Here is a 9,269-nt window from a genome sequence, read left to right as displayed (position 1 = left end):
CTCCTACGATAAACATAATGCCCTAAAATATAATACTTTTAAACTATTCTGTCCCCCATAGACTTCAATGCCGTAAACATATTTCATCCAGTTTTTCTCAGCCTTACCCCCAGATACATTTTTTTAAATATCTTGATGACTAGTACCACGGGTATTGACTATGGAAATAACTGACAAATTCAATCTTTTCTTTATCATGAAGTGGTGAGACTTTCTGTGTTCTTTTTATAATACTGGTTTATTTTAAAAGTTCATATACTTTGTTCTTCACACCACATCTTTCTCATTTCCTTCTCCCCCATCCTCCACCTATCATATTGTGTGACCCTATGATTAATCACCCTCCACACACCCACATCATCACTCCTCTTCTCCGCCCCCTCCCATGGATCTTCATGGTCCTTCTACAATAAGGCGTTATACAATATTTGTCCTTATGGGACTGAGTTAGTTCACTCAGCATAATGCTCTCCAGTCCCTCCCAAATTAGGTAGTGATTTACAGAATCATTGCTCCTGTGTGCATTGTTTTTCAATCCATTCTACTGCGGTTGGACATTTGGGATTTTTGTTTTCTTGATGCTGATCTGTATATTGATCTTCTATAGGAAATACTTCGGGTCTTCATTTGCAGAGAGCAAGGTTATGTCATCTGCATATGACAGGTTATTGATGAATCTTCCTCTTATCCTGATGCCATATTTTTCCTCACAAAGTCTAGACTCTCAAATGATTTGTTGAGCATACAGATTGAACAGGTATGGAGAGAGGATATATCGCTGATGTGCATCCTTCCTTGTGGTCGCTCATTCTGTTCATACAATAGCTTCTTGGTCTAGTTACAGGTTTTTATTTATTTATTTTTTAATTATTTTGTGTGTACTGCCAAATAGGATCTGACCTGTACAAGGAGAAGATTCTCCCTCCTTCTCCAGCAGAGTATCTGGTTTGTTCAAAATGCTCACCTCTGGGGTTGCAGTACAGTTTCTTGTCACTAGGCCACCAGAGCTTGCCTAGTTATGGGTTTTTCATGAGTAAAAACCAGTCTTCTGGGATTCCCATTCTTTTCAGTGTTAGACATAATTTGTTGTGATCCCCACAATTAAATTCCTTTGTATAGTTAATAAGATACAAATAGATGTATTTTAGAATTCTCTGCTTTCCATCAAGATCCATCTGACATCAAGAATTATTATCAGTGGTGCATGACCTCTCCTAAATTTGACTTCAATTTGTGGCAGTTCTCTGTTAATGTACTATCCTAGTAATTTTTTAATTATCCTCATCAGGACTTTACTTGCATCTAATATTTAATTATGTTGTTGTTGTCATCGTTATGTGTCATCTAATAGCCTGTGACTCACAGCGAACCTATTACAACAGCTCTTAACTCAGCTCTATCCTGTGCCAATTTAAGTGTCTCTGAAACAGCTACCCCTCCCCCCCATTACCGCAATCACTGAATCAATCCAAATCATAGAGGATCTTCCTTTCCTGCTCTGTCCCTCTACCCTTCTAAGCATGACGTCCTTCTTCAAAGATTGGTCCCTCCTTGCAACATGTCCAAAGTATATCAGGTGAAGCTTCAGAATCCTTACCTTCAAGGAACAGTCTGGTTTAATCCTCTTCAGGATGAACTTGTTTGTTCTCTTAGCAGTACATGGTATATTCAATACTCTTCTCCAACACCATAGATCAAAGACATCAATTCTCCTTCTATCATCCCTAGTCATTGTCCAGTTCTCTGATGCATAACAAGTGAGTGCAAAGATCATAGCCTCTGTCAGGTGCACCTTAGTCTCCAGACTGACATCATTGCTCTTCATTGTTGTTAGCAATCTCTAACAGCTGACTTTCCCATATCAATATGTCTGTCTTGTAATTTCCTTGCTGTTGGTGCCAAGAGTGTTGACTGTGGAGCCAAGCAGACTAAAGCTGTGAACAATCTCAATCTCTTTTTTTTTTTTGGTAATAACAGCTCACATTTATTTAATACCTGTTGTACGCTGAGCTGTCCCTATTGCCTTAAGTATATTAGTTCTTTCAGTCCTTCTAAAAACCCTGTAATTTAAATCATCGTTCAGCTTTGCAAAGTAGCTACTACTGTTATCCCACATTTTACAGATAAGAGAACTAAGCCACAGGGGAGTTCAGCAGCTTCTCCAGATCTGATTAAGTGCGAGGGGAGAGGTTTGACCTGTTCTTCAGGTCTATTTCAATCTCAATCTCTTAACCATCCATCCTGATGCTGCCAATTGGCCCAGTGGTGAGAATCTTTGTCTTCTTGATATTGAGCCTTAATAAATATAGAAGGATGCAGTCCTTGACCTTCTGCAACAAGTGCTTCAGGTCATCCTCAGTTTCAGCAAGCAGGGTTGTGTTATCTGCATAACACAGATAGTTGATGAATCTTACTCCAATCCTGATGCCACATTTCTCCTCATAGAGCCCAGCCTCCTAAATAATCTGTTCTGCACATAGATTGTACATGTATGGAGTTAGGACACATCCCTGGTGTATACCCTTTCCAATTTTAAACCATACAGTATTTCCTTGCTTTGTTCTGATGACTGCCTCCTGGTCCAGGTATAGGTTTCACATTAGTATAATCAAGTGTTCTGGGATTCTCAATCCTCTCAAAGTTAGCCACAATTTGTTGTGATCCACACAGTCAAAAACCTTTGCATAATCAATGAAACACAGATAGACATTTTTCTGGTATTCCCTGCTTTCAGCCAAGATCCATCTAACATTAGCTAAAACATCAAGAATATCATCCAAGAAGAGTGCAAAAGTCATTACAGACAGAAGAGAAAGAAAAGATCAAAATGGATGTCAGAAGAGACTCTGAATATTTCACTAGAGTGCTGAGAAGCCAAAGCTGAGGGAAGAGATGAAAATATTAAGGAGCTAAACAGAGGATTTCAAAATGAAGTGTGGGAAGACAAAGTAGTATTACAATGAAATGTGCAAGGAGCTGGAGTCAGATACTCAAAAGGGCCAAACTCTCTCAGCATTTCTTAAACTCAAGAAATTGAAGAACAAATTCAAACCTTGAGTTGCAATACTTAAGGATGCTTTGAGCAGAATATTAAATTATCCAGGAAGTGTACTAAGATGGAAAGAGTATACAGAGTCATTGCACCAAAAGGAATTGACAGACACAGAAGAATTTCATGAAACAACATATGAGCAAGAGCCTATGGTGATAAAGGAGAAGTCAAACTACTTTAAAAGAATTGGCAAAAGAATAAGGCCCCAGAAATTGATGGTATACTAATTGACATATTTCAACTAACAGATGCTGCCCTAGATGTGATCACCAAGTTGTGCCTAGAAATCTGGAGGAAAACCACTTGGCAGCCACTGATTGAAAAATATCTATATTTCCAAAGAAAGGTGTTTCAACAGAATGTGGAAATTATCAAACAATATCAATAATATCATATGCAAGTAAGAGTCTGCTGAAGATTATACCAAAACAACTGAAACTGCACATCAACAGAGAACTGCCAGAAGTGCAGGCTGGGTTTAGAAGGAGTCGTGGTACTAGGAATGTTGTATTTAATGTTAGATGGATCTTGGCTGAAAGCAGGGAGTACCAGAAGAATACTTAATTACATTGTTAAATAATTTGCTTGAGTGGCGTTCAGTTCCTAAATAACATGCCTCTGGAAACTATGAACTTTGATAAATATTGATAGTTGTAGAGGGGCTTCAAGCCTTTTGTTCATAGGGTTCCTATGAGTCATGTTAGACTTGAAGGCAGTCAACAACAAAAACAATAGTAGAATATAGAAAAGTTAGAGGTGTCACTATCACAATTTTGATGCATTTTTGTCTTAGTACCTTTGTGTGAGAGAAACTGTGCTGCTAGCCTTGTAGGACCTTCTATGAATTGCCTGTGGAGGGGAATCACATGTCCAGTCAACTACTACTCATAGCAACCCTATAAGCAACTTATTGAAGCCTATCCACCACATTCATGATCTTGTCCAGTGCTGATCCCATTTCCATAATCACTATTGTTGAAGGTCTTTTCTCTAAACAAACCTCTACCTTTCCAAGAGTTACATTTTTTCCAAAGACTAGCCGCTCTTGACAACAGGCTCAAGGTATGTGAGACAAAATTTCACCAACCTTGTTTCTAAGGAGTGCCCTCCTTGCACTTTTTCCAAGACAGTTTATTCTTTTAGCACACCATGGTGTACTTAATACGTTTTACCAACACCACAATTCAAAGCTATCAATTCTTCAGTCTTTTTATGCATACTAAGGAGTTAGAAATGTCCTCACTTGGATCAGGCATAACGGAGTCTTTAAACTGATAGTCTCTCGCTTTAGAAATTTAGAGATCTTTGACAGCAAATTTTTTCAATGCAATGTATCTTTTGATTTCTTGCCCTCTGCTACCATGAATGTAAGTTGTGTATCTAAGTAAAATTAAATCATTGATGACATCAATCTTCTCCATCTATGATGATGTTACATGTTGGTCCAGTGGTGAAGATTTTTGTTTTATTGATGTTGAGATCTGAATCATAATGAAGATTGCATTATTGATCTTCTGCAATAAGTGTTTTAAGTATTTTTTTACTTTCCTAAAGCAAGATTGTGTCTTCTACATAATGCAGGGTGCTGCTGATGATTAAGTTTCTCCAAATCGAAGCCACATTCATCTTCATAGAGTCTAACTTCTTGAATGATTGGCTCATCGTGCCAATAGAATAGGTAAGGAGAAAGGAAATAGCACTGGGACACATTTTCACTGATTTTAAGTAATGCAGTGTTCCCTTGTTCTTAGTCTATATTTAGGTTTTATATAAGCGCAATTAAGTGTTATGGAATTCCCATTCTTCTCAAAGTTACCCATAATTTATGATTATCCATACAGTCAAATGTCTTTGCATAATCAACAAAACACAAATAACTTTCTGGTGTTCACTCTTACAATAACTATGCATCTGACCTCAGCAATAATGTCCTTAATTCCATGGCTGCTTCCAAATCCAACTCGAATATCTGGCAGTTCCCTTTTCCTAGGCATTTTTTTTTAAAGTAATCTCCAGCACATCTCAAGAGACCTGTGCTCTTTGGAAACCTTACCAACACTCTGCTTCAAGATGTCAGGGCTGTGTAGCACGGCTGGCCTGGGAGTGTCTTTAAGCCATCACTTCCCTGGTGTCTGCTAAAGGCTGTGGCTCAGCCCAGGCACACATACACCCTGGCCAGTGACAGAAGCACTGTGTGCCAGATAGAGGGACCACAGTTTCTGTGTGGCCCAAACCACAATCCCACCCAGAGGATGAGACAAGTGCCCCTAACCCTTGAAGACCCTGCTGCCCTACCACCTGGAGACTGCCCAACTATTGCCACCACTGTTTAGCATCAGGAGAAGCAACATCACAGATACTTTGGGTGAAACACTGCTGTTAGGCCCTAGGTCTCCAGGGAAGAAGGAAATAGAAAAATTCAAGTCTTTCACAAAACATTCTCTGAGTCATTATATAGTTACAACAATCTAACATCTACTAAGAAAAGACTCACATAATGTCAAGAAACATCATTAGGCCTTAGTCATTAATAAAAACAAAATAACATTTCTCCTAAAAAAGCAGACCTAATGAATACCCCAGATAGAGAGAACTAGAAGAAACATATTGATGTGGACTTATTTGAACAGCTACAGAAGAATATGTAAATGATGGAAAAAACAGTGAAAGCCATTAAGAGAGAAATTACCCCAGAGACAGCAATCCAGAAAAAAAATGTTGATAAGAAGCAACTGGAACAGCTATGGAAAAAAATACAAAAGATGAAAGAAAGAATTGATAGTATAGATAAAAAGTTGCAAAAACTTAAAAAAATAATTCAAAGATAGAGTACAGCCAATCTAACTGAAAATAACAAAAAAAGCATGGAAATACAATCTAGAATATTAAGACCAAACTGGCAGAAGTGTCCAACAAGCTGGTAGGACAAAAAAGTAGAAATGAAAAGATGGAACAGAGACACAGTGAGCTGGAAGACACGAGTCACATTAGAAACATATTAGAAGAAAAATCAGAAAGGAGAGAGAGGAGATGTAAAGAAAATGAAGAAAACATTAGAATAATGTAGGATGATATCAAAAGGATCAACACATGAATAACTGGAATTCCAGAACATGGGATTGACAAGAATATCAATGAGAAAATTAGGGGAAAGTACTAGAAGAAACCTTCTCAGATATTTTTAAGAACAGGGAAATTCACATTCCAGAAGTATGCATAGAGCACACTAAATAGACTTCATCCATAAAAAAAAAATCAATACATAATATAGTCAAATTATCCAAATTAAAAGGATCAAGTACTAAAAGCAGTGTGAAAAAACAGAGTCACCAACAAAAGGGAAACAATTAGGTTATTTTTGATTTCTCAGCAGAAACCATGTGAACTAGAAGGCAATGGGATACCATATACAGAAAGTTGAAATATACCAATTGCCAGCCAAGGATCCTATACCCAGCAAAGCTTTTCATCAAATATGAAGGGCGAATTAGATTCTTTGCTAAAAAGAAGGCACTTAAGGAATTTGTGACAAGACCAAAACTAAAAGAAATTTTAAGTCCTTCACATAGAGAAACCAAAAGAAAGTGCATAGACCATAATAACCAGAAACAACAGAAATAGAAATATGGCAAAATGGTAAAACCAGCCTGACAGTAAATACACTAAATGTTAATAGACTAAAAGCACCAATTAAGAGAAAAAAGAGCAGCAGAATGGATTAATAAAACCAAGGTCCATCAATATGTTGCCTATAAGACACACACACACACACACACACACACACACACACAGAGGGGGAAAGACTCAAAATCAAAGACTGGACAAAATATACCAGGCAAATGGTAACCTCAAAAAAGCAGGAGTGGCAATACTAATCTCTGATAAAATAGATTTCAGAATGAAAATCATTATAAAATATAAGGAAGGGCATTACATACCTATTAAAGTCACACTATATAAGAAGACAAAAACTTGGTCAACATTAATGCACCAAATGATAGATGTGCAAAGTACATAAAACAATGCTTAACAGAATTGAATAAAGAAATAGAAAATGCTACAATAGTAGTAGGAAATTTCAACATCCCATTAGCACAAAAGGATAGGTAAATTCAAAAGAAACTCAGCAAAGATGCAAGAGATCGAAACTATATGATCAGTCAACTTGATCTTGTGGATGTATTCAAGGTATTTCACCCACCTAAACTGCAATTCACTTTATTCTCAAGTGCACATGGTACATTCTCCAGAATCGATCCTATATTAGGACACAAAGCAAGCTCAACAAATTTAAAAAAACAACATTGAAATAATACAATTCCATGCAACAAGAAATTAACCACAGGAGAGTAACTTTTACAAAACCACCTATGTGGAACCTTAATAACTCTGTGCTAGAACATGAGTGGATTATAAAAGAAATAAAGAATGAAATGAAAAAGTTTCTTGAAACAAATGATAACGAAAATACAGCTTACCACAGATCTCTGGGAAACAGCTAAGACAGTCATCATGTATAGGTATCATGTATAGGTATATACATAAAAATGGAAGAAAGAAGAAGAATCAATGTTCTAACTAAAAAACTTCAGTACATAGAAAAACAGCAACAATTTAATCCTAAAGGCTCTAGAAGAAAAGAAATTATAAGGACAAGCACTGAAATAAGTGAGATAGAAAACAGAAAAACAGTTGAAACTATCAATAAGACCAGCAGCTGGTTTTTCAAAAGGGTCAAAACTGACTGGAACAGCAATACATTAACAGAGAACTGCCAGAAGTGCAGGCTGGGCTTAGAAGAAGTCGTGGTACTAGGGATATTGTAGCTAATGTTAGTTGGATCTTGGCTGAAAGCAGGGAATACCAGAGGAATGTCTATCTGTGTTTCATTGATTATGCAAAGGCTAATGACTGTGTGGATCACAACAAATGGTGGCTAACTGAGAAGAATGGGAACCCTAGAACACTTGATCGTGCTAATGTGAAACCTAAACTTGCACAGGAGGCAGTCGTCAGAACAGAGCAAGGAAACACTGCATGGTTCAAAATTGGAGAGGGTGTACACCAGGGATGTGTCCTATCTCCATATCTTTTCAACCTATATGCAGAACAGATTATTTGGGAGGCTGGGTTCTGTGAGGAGAAGTATGGCATCAAGATTGGTGGAAGATCCATCAACAATCTGTGTTATGCAGATGGCACAACCCTGCTTGCTGAAACTAAGGAGGACCTGAAGCACTTACTGCAGAAGGTCAAGGACTGTAGACTTCAATATGGATTAAGGCTCAATATCAGGAGGACAGATTCTCACCACTGGGCCAATTGGCAGCATCAGGATGGATGGTGAACACATTGAGATTGTTCACTGCTTTAGTCTACTTGGCTCCACACTCAACACTCTTGGCACTAGCAGCCAAGATACAAATTAAAAGACGTATTGTGATGGGAAACTCTGCTGTTAAGGACCTCCCCTAAGCACTGAAGCGAAGTGGTGTCACTCTGGAGACTAAGGTGTGCCTGATACAGGCCATGGTCTTTCTAATCACTTGCTATGCATCAGAGAGCTGGACAATGACTATGGAAGATAGAAGGAGAATTGGTGCCTTTGAGCTATGGTGTTGTAGAAGAGTATTGAATGGACCATGGACTGCTAAATAAACAAACAGGTTTAACCTGTAGAGGGTTAAACCAGGCTACTCCTTGGAGGCAAAGATTCCAAAGCTTCATCTGACATACTTTTGGACATGTTGAAAGGAAGGACCAATCTTTAGAGAAGATCGTAATGCTTGGGAGGGTGGAGGGACAACGCAGGAGAAAAAGACCCTCTGTGAGGTTGATTGATTCAGTCACTGGGGTACTCGAGTAGGGGTGTTGGAGATAGTGACATTGGCACAGGATAGAACAGTATTTAGGGCTTCTGTACTTAGGGTCGCTATGAGTTTCAGGCAACTAGACAGCACATAGCAACAACAACAACAACAACAACAACAATAAAATTGACAAACCAAAGGCAAACTTAACAAAAGGAAAAAAAGAAAGATGAGACACAGATAACTTAATTGTTGTTGTTGTTATGTGCCATCGAGTCGCTTGAGACTCATAGCGACCCTATCTATGTACAAGAGCTCTACATGCTGTTTTATCCTGTGCCAACCTAGCCATCTCAAACGCACTTATTCCCACCGCTCCAGTCACAGAATCTATCCATCTCACCAAA

This window comes from Elephantulus edwardii, unplaced genomic scaffold (assembly GCF_000299155.1).
Source record: "Elephantulus edwardii isolate Elephantulus edwardi_28Jun2011 unplaced genomic scaffold, EleEdw1.0 scaffold00120, whole genome shotgun sequence".
NCBI lineage: Eukaryota > Metazoa > Chordata > Mammalia > Macroscelidea > Macroscelididae > Elephantulus > Elephantulus edwardii.
This window is presented reverse-complemented; position numbering follows the sequence as displayed.